This window comes from Microtus pennsylvanicus, chromosome 9 (assembly GCF_037038515.1).
Source record: "Microtus pennsylvanicus isolate mMicPen1 chromosome 9, mMicPen1.hap1, whole genome shotgun sequence".
Classification (NCBI taxonomy): domain Eukaryota; kingdom Metazoa; phylum Chordata; class Mammalia; order Rodentia; family Cricetidae; genus Microtus; species Microtus pennsylvanicus.
In genome coordinates, this window is record NC_134587.1 from 58667177 (window position 1) to 58678319 (window position 11143).

An 11143-nucleotide genomic window follows, 5' to 3' on the forward strand; every position below is an offset into this window, starting at 1 on the left:
GCTTACCTCGGGCCAGCTTCTCCAAAAATACACTACCACGCATGCACACACACACATGTTCCAGAGAAAGCATTGAGTACCTTCCTCAATTGTCCTTCACTTACTCTTTTTTAAAATTTATTTTTGAGACAGATTCTCTCTGTCAGCCTAGAGCTCACTGAGCAGCTAGACTATATAGCAGCTAAATGCTCACAAGCACCTGTCTGCACCTCCCAGACCTGACATTACATGTGGGGGAGCTCTGCACCCAGCTTTTATGTGTGTCCTGGAATCTGAACTCAGGTCCTCAGTCTTGTGCAACAGCCACTTGACCCCCTGAGCTATCGTCTCAGCATTTCTTATCTTGTTAAGAACATCACAAAAGTCCTATCAAATCAGAACAGAAGGACTCTATCAACCAACAGTCTTCCCCCTAGGAAATTGCCTGCTTGCATATATTCAAATCAAGCTCTGCAGGAAAGTGAATAAATACATGCTCGGGAAGCAAACAACAGAGCAGGATGTTCTTTGCATTTGATGATGTGTGTGCTCGGTGAGGAGGACTTTGCTCCAGTGTCAGCTCAGCACGGAAGCTCATTACAGGCCGTTCTGGGAGGGTCTGACCTGTGCTCAGTGCGTGCGGGAATTCAGAGATTGCAAGGATTATCAGAGTTCAGTAGGCTCACATTTCCCAACGCTGTGACCTTGAGCAAGTTACTGACCTGTGGGGTTGTAGCGCCTCTCTCCATCCGTTAAAATGGTGAACTTAAAATGTGTGTTTATGATGTCAGGTGTATAATTGTCACAGCACCAAATGCATGTCTTATGCTTACATTCTGAGGTTTTTGGAGTTTGGGGGTGAGCATTACACGACACAGTCACAGGACAGAGGTCTTGATGCTCTATGTGTGTGCACCTAGGCATGCCTATAACACATATAACATGTGATGGAGGATGATGGAGGACCCCCTCTGTGTGCAAGTCTGCAGACTTTGATGTTAGCGAATGGTCTCGATGTGTTTGAAGGTTGAACACCATAGTTCTCCTGTTTTATTTCAGCATCCCACACCTGGAAACCTCAGTCCAGACAGGAGTCTTGGCTTTAGAGGTCGTCAGAGGGGACACCAGCACCAGCCAGCTACAGGGTCCCTGTGAGCTCTAGGGGACTCAAAGGAGGGGGAGAACGGCTCAGTTCAGGGTTCCCTCCTCCCACAAACCCCAAGGCCTCAGGTCCTGATCTGTTCTTAGATCAAACTTTGAAAAAACTATGGTGACTGTATTTCTTTATGGCAAGCATGCCTCAGGGCCCGTGTGAAAGTATGAAAACCCACTGATATGTTTAAGTTGAGTCTCATGGGGACCAAATGAGATTTGTCAGAAAATTGGTGTTGTTTGGATACAAAGCAGTATTTTTGTTATTAAACACTTTACGGTATTCCTCTATTTATAAGAATTCCTTTTTTTTTTTTTAAAAAAAAAAAAGGCAACGAAAACCACCCCAGTGACTCTATTAATTGGGCAGCAGGCAAAACATAGTTATGGCTCAAGTTTTTAAAGTATTAAGCATACTTGTCCACAAACATTTTTCTTACTGCCAGGACTCGGTCGCTTTAACACCACTCAAAGGCTCATAAATTACTTAAAAGTGTGTGTTCTGCACTTTCCCTGAGAAATCTCGGTGGACGGCCATGTACATGGTGTGTAGCGTTGATGAATTACACCTTTCTTCCTGTCGCAAGACTGAGTTTCCTATTATTAAATGGTCATGTGCCAAGACTCTCTGTGGCCTGATGGCCAATTAAATCCCAAAGGACTTCAAAGTCCTAGCCACTTCCTCTTCTTTTCAATGCCTTCATAACAATGGCCTCGGATTCCTTGGGAAAATTAAAATGCAGTTCATTTGAAGTCAGCGTTGGATAATTATAAAATATTGCTCTGCAGTTTCCTTTATGAAGGGAACTTCATTTTAAGGAGCAGATGTGACAGTCACTGGAGAGGCGGGCGGTACAATGAGAGGCAGCCATGGCTTTGCTAGCATTGTCGAGAAAGCAGCGACTCTGTAGAAGATATTTTAATTCAGCTCCATTGTTTTGAAGGCAGATTTGCATATCTCAGAGGGGAAAACTCCACCGTGAGTCCTGTGCCACAGGCCTAAAAATCTTCTAGTGCACATGACTGTTTTAAAGGAAGGGGACCACGAGCGAGCGAAGGAGATGCTCTGGGAAGTCACTTATAGGCTGGGAGCTGGGATTTTCCATTGCCCCTGACTCTCGCTCTGGCTGCACCGCCCGCCCTTTGGTCTCCTGGAGGGAAAAGTACCCAGATTTCCTATTGTGATCCAAACAAACCATGGAGAAAGATCCCCAGCTGCAGCTGTCCACCCTGCAGTTAAGGCTCAGAGTGTCGGCTGCCCAGACCTGAGGTCGGTAGAGGGACCGTGTGGTACCGGAAACCACCTGGAAGCACACGGTTTGCAAGCTGAAATCTGGAAATTCCTCCTCCAAGGTAATCCGTTTTTCTTTGCTTCTTTCTAAAATCTATCTTAAAAGGTGTGTCAGACACATACAGATATGGATGTGAAGAACGCGGAGAAGCAAAAACCTTGGAAGCCTGAGTCACCCTGAGCTTGGCCCACGCTGATTGGTCCTCTAGACTGCAGTGCGGAGCCGCCAGTGAAAGGCCAGTTAAGACCAGCGTTCCAGGGATCTTTCCTCTTTCATGCGGCTGTAATTACAGATTGAGAGAAGGTTGCGGCCATGGTCTGGATGGATCTTTTCCTGGTTTCCCTTGTGCTCCAGGACAACAGGGACTCCAGGAGAGTCACATGGCCCAGCTTCTGTTTGGAGCTTTCTTTGTGGGGGCTGACATCCTCAGGATGCTCTCCCAAGCCCCACCCCAGCCTGATCAGTCTGTTGGCTGAGATGGGATTGAACAGGACTCTGTCAGGGTCCTCCTGCCTCTGTCCCACATGGGTGTGGCCATTTACCTTGTGCATTTATGAAGGAATCTTTTCTGTGGTCCACACAGATAGTGCTGTCCTCCCGGACAATGAAGGGAGTCATGGGGAAATTGGGTGTCTTCTACCTGAGATTCCCAGTGACGTCAGGAAGAAGAGGTGTTATGGGAAAAGGGGAGAGGCAGTGTGGGTGACATCGTCGTTATTAGGTGCTCCCAGCTGTGGAAGTCCATGTTCTAAACTAACAAAAAGGAGGCAGATTCTAGTTCTGTCACCAACATGTGGTCCAGAACACATGCCCCCAGCAGCTTCTCCTTGCTCTTATTTTGAGACAGGGTCTTGCTATGTAGCTCCGGCTGACCTTGACCACATGGCAATCCTCCTGTCTCAGCTATCCTGGTGCTAGAATTAGATTCTAAACCCTTCCCACCTCCACACACACACACTGCACTAAATCAATAGGGAAATATTAATCTCCAGGAAGTCAGAAAGAGAAGTCACCAAGGGGGTGGTCCATGGGGTCAGAGGGGATGGGCCATGGGGTCACCGGGGGATGGGCCTCTGATTACAGCAAAACCTTCTCCTGGAAGTTATTACTGAATAAACAACAGAGACAAGCCCTCTACGTCCCATGGCTTTCCGTGTGTGCTTTCAAAGGTCCCACTTACCCTTGTGGAGGCTAGCTTTAATGGCTGTTTCATCAACATTAGAAACAATATTTCAAACTTTTGTTTCAAACTTATCTGTGTTCATTAGCTTTGCAAGATGTCAGACCTTTGACCATATTTCTTTTCCAAAATGTTATTTGTTCATTCATTCATTTATTCATGTGTGTGTATGTGTGTGTACACATGCAAGAGTAAAGACACGCATACACAGAGACGCATGCACATGCACACACACACACACCCTACAGCATTGACATGGAGGCCACAGGACATCTTTTGGGAGGTTACTCTCTCCTTCTCCTGTGAATTCTAGGATGGGTCATTGGGCTTGTGGGCACGAGCCATCTCACCAACCCTTAACCAAAATTCTATGTACCAACTTTCAAAGTCAGTGGCAAAAATGTGCTATGCTATGCTATGCTATGCCATGCCATGCCATGGATGCTGGGTCTTCCAGTCTGAGCCACTTTAAGACTAGTCAAACATTTTTAAAGCCATATTTATCATTTCCTTCCTCAAATTAATGAATAGTTTTGACATTATGGAGCATTTATAGATCCAAAGGTTTACAAATGAGGTGATTCTGTTGCCTGACTTCCCCTGAAGACTAACCATTTAGCCCAGAAAGATGATGAACTTGAGGGAGGAGGGGTCAGGACTGCCATGGGTGAAGGGTGGCCATAAGATACACTGTGTCTTCCTCCCTGTGCAGAGCCAGCTGCCTCCTGTATTTATTTCCCCCATGGGCTGACTGAGGATAAGCACCAGGCTGCCTTTGCTACATCTGGGCCTTCCTGGCTCATGGTTTCCGCCTGTCTGTCAAGCTTATCCGTGTGTAGTGACCATTGGAAGTGGAGGGGGAGATAAGCAGCTACTCTATGGGTTTCCTGGAAGGACCCAGGGGTGGTGGGAATGAGAAAGTGAAAGCCAGAGTTAATCTCACAGGCTGAGAGCCTGGCAGGAGCCAGGAGTGACAGCAAAAAGGCAAAGAGGTTCCCAGCAGAGTTCCACAGGAGTGTAGGGATAGCCCAACCCCCTTAGGGGGCGTGATTGCCTCTGGCTAATGTTTGCATATAAATCTGGCGAGCATGAGCCCGCTGTTCCTTCTGCTTTCCTGTTCTCTGCAGGAACCTGTGGTTCTGTAAGTCTATTTCCCCATTAAAGCTGTATATATTATTACAATCTGTCTGCATTCATTTACGCCGATACACTTGGCGCCCAACGTGGGGCTTTGTGGATACCTGCCCCAATCAGAGCCTCCTGGGGGCGACCACTGGCAGCCAGCGCCCCCCAGAGGCCCCTCCTCCTCACAGATTGTACCCTCTCAGCACAGCTCCTTGCCGGTTCGCTCTGCCCGACTATGGAGGCAAAAGCAACTGAGATTCTGAGTCCCTAAACATCTGCAGCGATTTTTCCTGGTGTTTGCTAGAAAGTCGGCAAACGGGACTCCTGACGGGCGACTTTCCCCCGGCGGTTTGGCAATAGTTGAATCGGCCCTGCACCATGAGTCTATGCACCCTGCCCTGTCCGACAATGGTACAAGCACCTCTGTAACAGCGTGATCAGTACACGCCACTCTGCGCACGTGACTGCTCTGGGGATTAACTGGTTTGATGGGATGATTGGTATTTGTAAATTACTGTTTTTAGAAAATTGTATTGGTACTGTTTCTTGTATATTGATATATTGAATGTGAGTGTTCCTACCTCTCTTTTTGTATAAGAATATGCTTATAACTTTGTCTATATTGTATTGATACATCTACCATATTACAATGTACATTTCTACCTCTGATACTATTTATATAATAACATTGTTTACATTTGATATGTAATGACATTGTTTACAGTTGAAGATCATTATCTTCATATATTGCACAGTTGTTTATTCTCTTAGTCTTCAAGTTAGGTAGGTATTGAGAATTATATGTTTGTCATATTTATTTTTAGGTTAATCATGTCTTTTAGATACATAGAGATTATATTTAGTATAGATAGTATAATCTTCAGCCTCTTCGAAGAGCTGTAGAAAATGGCCTTTAATCTAACCTAGAATCTTCTTAATCTAACCTAGAACTTTGTGCCAACGAGACACAATCACTCCTGGCGACACCACTCTACTCCCGAGAGAACGTTGGGCACCAAAGACACTCCACTGGGATCTTGTCTTCTTGGTAGAACTGGCCTTTGGGTTAAGAAAAGCACATACCTCAACTACTGACAAAGATACAGAATATCCATAAGTGGATAAAACAGGATTGTCTTATCTTGCCAAGACAGGGTAGGATAGTTCTAAGAAAGTTCCTTGCCTTTAATAATGATATGTCAGTTATGTTAGGCTTTAGCCAAAGTTGGTTGACTCAACATTACAAACAAGACTTTGGGTGATTGCCCAGGTAGTCAGTTGTCTCTGTCATTTGTTACACATTTTGGATATCTCTCATTTGTTAAGTAATATTTATTCCCTTCTCAGATCTTTGACGGAATTGAAGATTATATAATTGTAGTTACACTCTACATTATTTAGACTCCTTAAGATAGAATGTTTAGCAAAACTTTTGTTCTCAATATTGTTTGTTATATTTATTATTTGTTATTATTGTATATAATTGTATTTGGTTTAATTCTGTCTTATTTAGACAAAAGGGGGAGATGTAGGGATAGCCCAACCCCCTTAGGGGGCGTGATCGCCTCTGGCTAATGTTTACATATAAATCTGGCTAGCATGAGCCCGCTGTCCCTTCTGCTTTCCTGTTCTCCATGGGAACCTGTGGTTCTGTAAGTCTATTTCCCCATTAAAGCTGCATATATTATTACAATCTGTCTGCATTCATTTACGCTGATTCACAGGAGAGAACCCAGATTCCCGCATCTATTATCCCCTAAGCAGAGTTTCACAGGAGGGAACCCAGTTTTCCTGTATCTATTGTCCCCTAAGCAGAGTTCCACAGGAGGGAGCCCAGCTTCCCCTAAGCAGCGTCAGCCTTCCTAAAACACACTTACCATTGCCATCTGTCCCTCTAGCCTTAGCACCGCTGGGACAGGAGACTCACATGCTGTCCCTTCTGCCTGAAAACACCAACCCCTTGCAGACACTCACCAGTTCAAAATCCAGGCAGCATCACCATCCCATGGGAATGTAATTGTGATTCCATCTGTGGAGCATGTCCCTGTCCAAGACTGCTGTGTAAGCAATGGAGCCAGGGAGACAGAAGTCTGTTTGACAGGACTTTGTGTTCCAGAACCATTTCCAGGAGACTCCTGGTCGAAGGTAAGCCTTTAGTGGCCCACTGCTCTCAAGTACTCTTGGCCAACTTGATGGGTCTGTAGCCATCTCAAAACCTCTCCCCATGTGCCCCACTGGAGTTCTTATATTTTGCCCGTATAAGATAAATACATTAATAATCTTAAAATATAGTTTAGAATCAAGGAGTTCAGATCCCCAAGTAGCCACATAAAAGCCAGACTTGGTAGCGTGCACCTGTAATCCCAGCGCTCCTAGGGTAAGACGGGAGGTAGAGATGGGAGAAGCCATAGGAAGCTGAGGGTCAGCTAAGCAAGAGACCCTGCCTCAGACGAGGTAGAAGACAGGCACTAAAACCCTTCCATAGACATGTAGCACGTGTTCTCTCTTCCCTTCTCCTGCCTCTCTCACGCACACCACACACTACATACACACACAAAGATTCTGTTTTATGTTGTGCTGGAGAGATTGCTCAATGGTTAAGAGCACTTGCTGCTCTTCTAGAGGACTGGAGTTGGTTTCCAAGCACCCACCTAGGATGGTTCACAACCACCCATAACTCTACCTCCAGGGGATCCAATGTCCTGCAGAGAAATTTCAGTGGGTTCCCTCTCCTCGACAGTCCATGGGCCTTCCCCTAAAGACTTGTCCTATCTTCTGGTGCTAACACCCACCTTGTTCTCAGAAGTACCAAACCACTTATTCAAGATCTGAGCCATCCCTGTCCAGCTTCCTTCTCCACAGTCACCATGGTGGAGACGGCTCCAGCCCCAAAGAGGAACAGGCAGGTATCTGCTGGTCTCTTGCATCAAAGACTCCCATGCTCTGGAGAGTCAGGAATGGGGAAAAACTTGATGAAGGTGGCTTCCCATTTGCTTTTGAATGGTTCCTCCCAGAAAAAAAGCAATAGCTCTTTACCTAGGAAAAGACACCAAATCTGAAAAACTCAGAGAAGGAACACACTTATTCCTACTTCAGACCAGTTACTCACTTTTATCCCATTTGGGGTCTCAATGTAGTGTAAATTCTAAAATAGTTCAAACTGACATGTGGCCAGCTTTCTTTCCTGCTATTAGACATTTTCAACCATAGCTGTCCCTAGTGGCCAAGACATTCTATATTCCTTTTTTCAATTTTATTTTGTATGCATATATACAAATATATTTTAGTGAAGTCATGAGGTCACAGTAGAAACTAATTGAGTGGATTAACTCTAGTTTAGAAACATTAATATATCAACCTTTAATAGGTCATAAGATTTCAAGGCATGTGACAGGAGATAAAAACTCCTATTACTATTAAATTTCTATTAAGTATACCCCATAGCTTCAAGAGTAAAATATAGATTGTATGCAAGTCAGTCTGTGAAAGTCAGTTTCTTCTGATACTCAAAGGTCACCCATATCAATAGCTCAAAGGTGCAGGAAGCCCTTTTAAAAATATGCCTATGAGGAAAAGAGTCGTTCAAGAGAATACAGGAAAGCTGGCTATTCCGGAATGAGATCCCAAAGTGGGAAGGCGCTGTTCTGAGGGCCAGCTGTTTCCTGTGAGGTGGAAACAAAGGTTGTGGGGGTGGAGCTCCCAGTGCCCCCGCTCCTCAGAACAAACCACAAGGGTATGTTCCTCTCCAATGCCTCTGTTATTGTTTTGAGGTTTTTGAGACAGGGTTTTACACAGCCAAGGACTTTTAGCTCCTGATGCTCTTGTGGCTATGTCCCTGATGCTGGGGTTACAGGTGCACCCCCATTCCATCTCCAAATGCCCCCAAAGAGGGCTAAGTAAATAAAATTATGATGTGGAAGATTCCATCTCTTTTCTCAAGAATTAAGGGTCCCGGGGAAGGCACGTACCAGTCACATCGTGTGTGCCCTTCTGGAGTATGGCATGTAGTAAGGGATGTTCTCACAGAAGCTGAGCTGGGACAGAGCAGAGGCCCCAGCTGGGAGAGAGAAAGGTGCCTCTGAAAAGTCAAGGAAGTGACAGCACCCCGAGGCTTAGTGGTCCCCTGCCCAATCTTTCCTAACGTTGCTGCTTTCACAGAGGGAGAACTCACAGAGTTAACAGAACAGCTCGGTTCCGTCCAACCCACCTTGGGCCCCCAACCTGCTGCCTGCATGCTTGCAGGTCTGCTTTGAACCTTTCTGTTGGGTGTTCAGCTCTTCAACAATTGTCTAGTTTTTTGTTTGTTTGTTTGTTTGTTTTTGTTTTGTTTTGTTTCATCTCCTACTTCATTATCATCAGAGTTCGCCCTGACTTAGGGTTAGCCACACTGAAATTCCAGCCACCCAACAGTGTAACTTGAGACAAGCTGCTGGCCAGAAAGAGAGAGAGGCCTGCGGAGCTGCCTGGCATGGCTCCAACCCCCACATTCCCTTGTGATGCAGGTCCGCTTTCTGAATGTCACTGGAACCAGAGCAACCCGAATAGTCTCTGCGTGAAGAGTCTTTGGAGTTAAATTTCACATTGGTAATATCGAGCATCACATGTGGGGTTGGAGAGCTGCTCAGAAGTTAAGAAGTTGACCCCAGTTTGGTTCCCAGTACCCAAGCTAGGTAGATCATGACCCCCTATAAGTCTAGTTCTAGGGGTATCCAACTCTACCTTTGGGCTTCTGTAGGATTTGGAATCAATTCATATATGCTCACATGCATGCCTGTGCATATGTGTGCATGTGTACTCACAATTAAATAAAACAATAAAGTCTTAAAAAGAGTGTACACACACACATGCACCCCACCACCACCAGAAAATTTCCCTTCTTTGTGATCACAAGACTAATCTGAGTATTTGAAATCATAATATTTATGTTGTAGTGTTGCGCTATGATTTCCTGATGCCTAGAGCAGCCATGTGGGCCAGCCCTCAGCAGACCATGGCTTGAAGGATCTGTCAGCCGTAATTGTCCACGGGCAGCTGTGCCCGAGGCATCCACCCTGTCACGGGACACGTGGCATTGATCTCTCGCTAGAAAACTAAGAGAATCAGCCAACAGCAAACGATCCCTATAGGTGAGCAGACAGATCACAGTTGTGTGCCGGGGTGGGGTGGCACCACACTAGGACCCCAGGCTTGAAACCCAGCGTCACCTCTCATATCTGCCACTCAGGAAAGATGCTATTCCTCAACTCAAGAGTCTTAGGGAAGCGATCCTTAAGTCTGTCTGTATTTCATTTCAAGTTGGTGTTTTCCTCAGTTGCTCCACCTCTGGAGAAGGGGAAACTTGGGCAAATCTCAGCAAGCCCCTGCATGCCGTCAGCACGGCACGGCGAAGGGGTAGTGTTGTGTGTTACATGCGGTGTATTTTGCAAGCTGTAATAATGAAAACCAAAGCAGTGTTCATGAAAGGCTGTGTTGTTACTCTTAGTGTTGCTGTGATAATAAAACACTACGAGAAAAGCAGCCTAAGAGAGAAGGTGTTTGATTCAGGCTGACAGTCCCAATTACAGTCCATCTAGGCAAGGAAGTCACCATGGCAGGAGGTGAGATGAGCTGGTCACGTGGCATCCCTAAGCAGATGTTACAGGCCCATGCTCAGCTTGCTTTCCCCGGTTATTAAGCCTACATGCTACCTACAGTTATGTAATGGGTTCTTCCTGTATCGACTGATGTCATCATAACTGCCACAAGTCTTTATTCCAGGCTATTCTAGATTCTGTCAGGTTGGCAATGCCACCCAGCATACATACATATATCAGGTAACATGTATGGCATACACCCCTTGGCTTCAACCCAGCAGGATCAGGTGGACTGGACTCAGAAACATTGAGGAGGGCCAGGATAGGTCCAGTAGTTTGGAGTAGAGTTGCAGGAGGGTGTCTGGGCTTCTGACCAACTTTGGCAGTTGGGAGACTTAGAGGTGGGAAGGGAGTTTCCCTGAAAGATGTGTGAGAGCCTAACTTGGAGGTAGGCTACTTCAGTGGAAGCAACGAGAGCATCTTTGGATGTGTGGGGACTCTAGACCTGTGTGTTCTGAGGAAACATGACAGCATCTTTGGATGTGTGGGGACGCCAGACCTGTGTGTTCTGAGGAAAAATGGACTCCCTGGATGGGAGTGGAGAAGGCTGTGTATTAACAAATCTCATAGAACAAGGGCAGGGTCACTGCTACATGGGAATGGAGGGTGATGGGACACTTTCTTGAAGACTCAAAGCACATTGTCCAATGTAGGTGACTTTTCCACTACATGGAAGCTGCAAGCCCTGAAAACTTTGAAAAGACTGAGGATGTTGAAAGAGAAGCAAAGCTCGGGGAAATGATTGTGATCTGTTTGCTCGACACTAAAGTCACTTGCTTGCT

General features: G+C 45.8%; 1 long non-coding RNA gene across 1 annotated transcript; it reads left to right on the forward strand.

Moving 5' to 3' along the window:
• The first annotated feature begins 2303 nt into the window (after positions 1-2303).
• Positions 2304-6421, forward strand: LOC142856848 (uncharacterized). The gene is made up of 2 exons (XR_012911731.1): positions 2304-2484; positions 5677-6421. It is a non-coding gene; the product is annotated as an uncharacterized LOC142856848 (long non-coding RNA).
• Positions 6422-11143: the final 4722 nt, after the last annotated feature.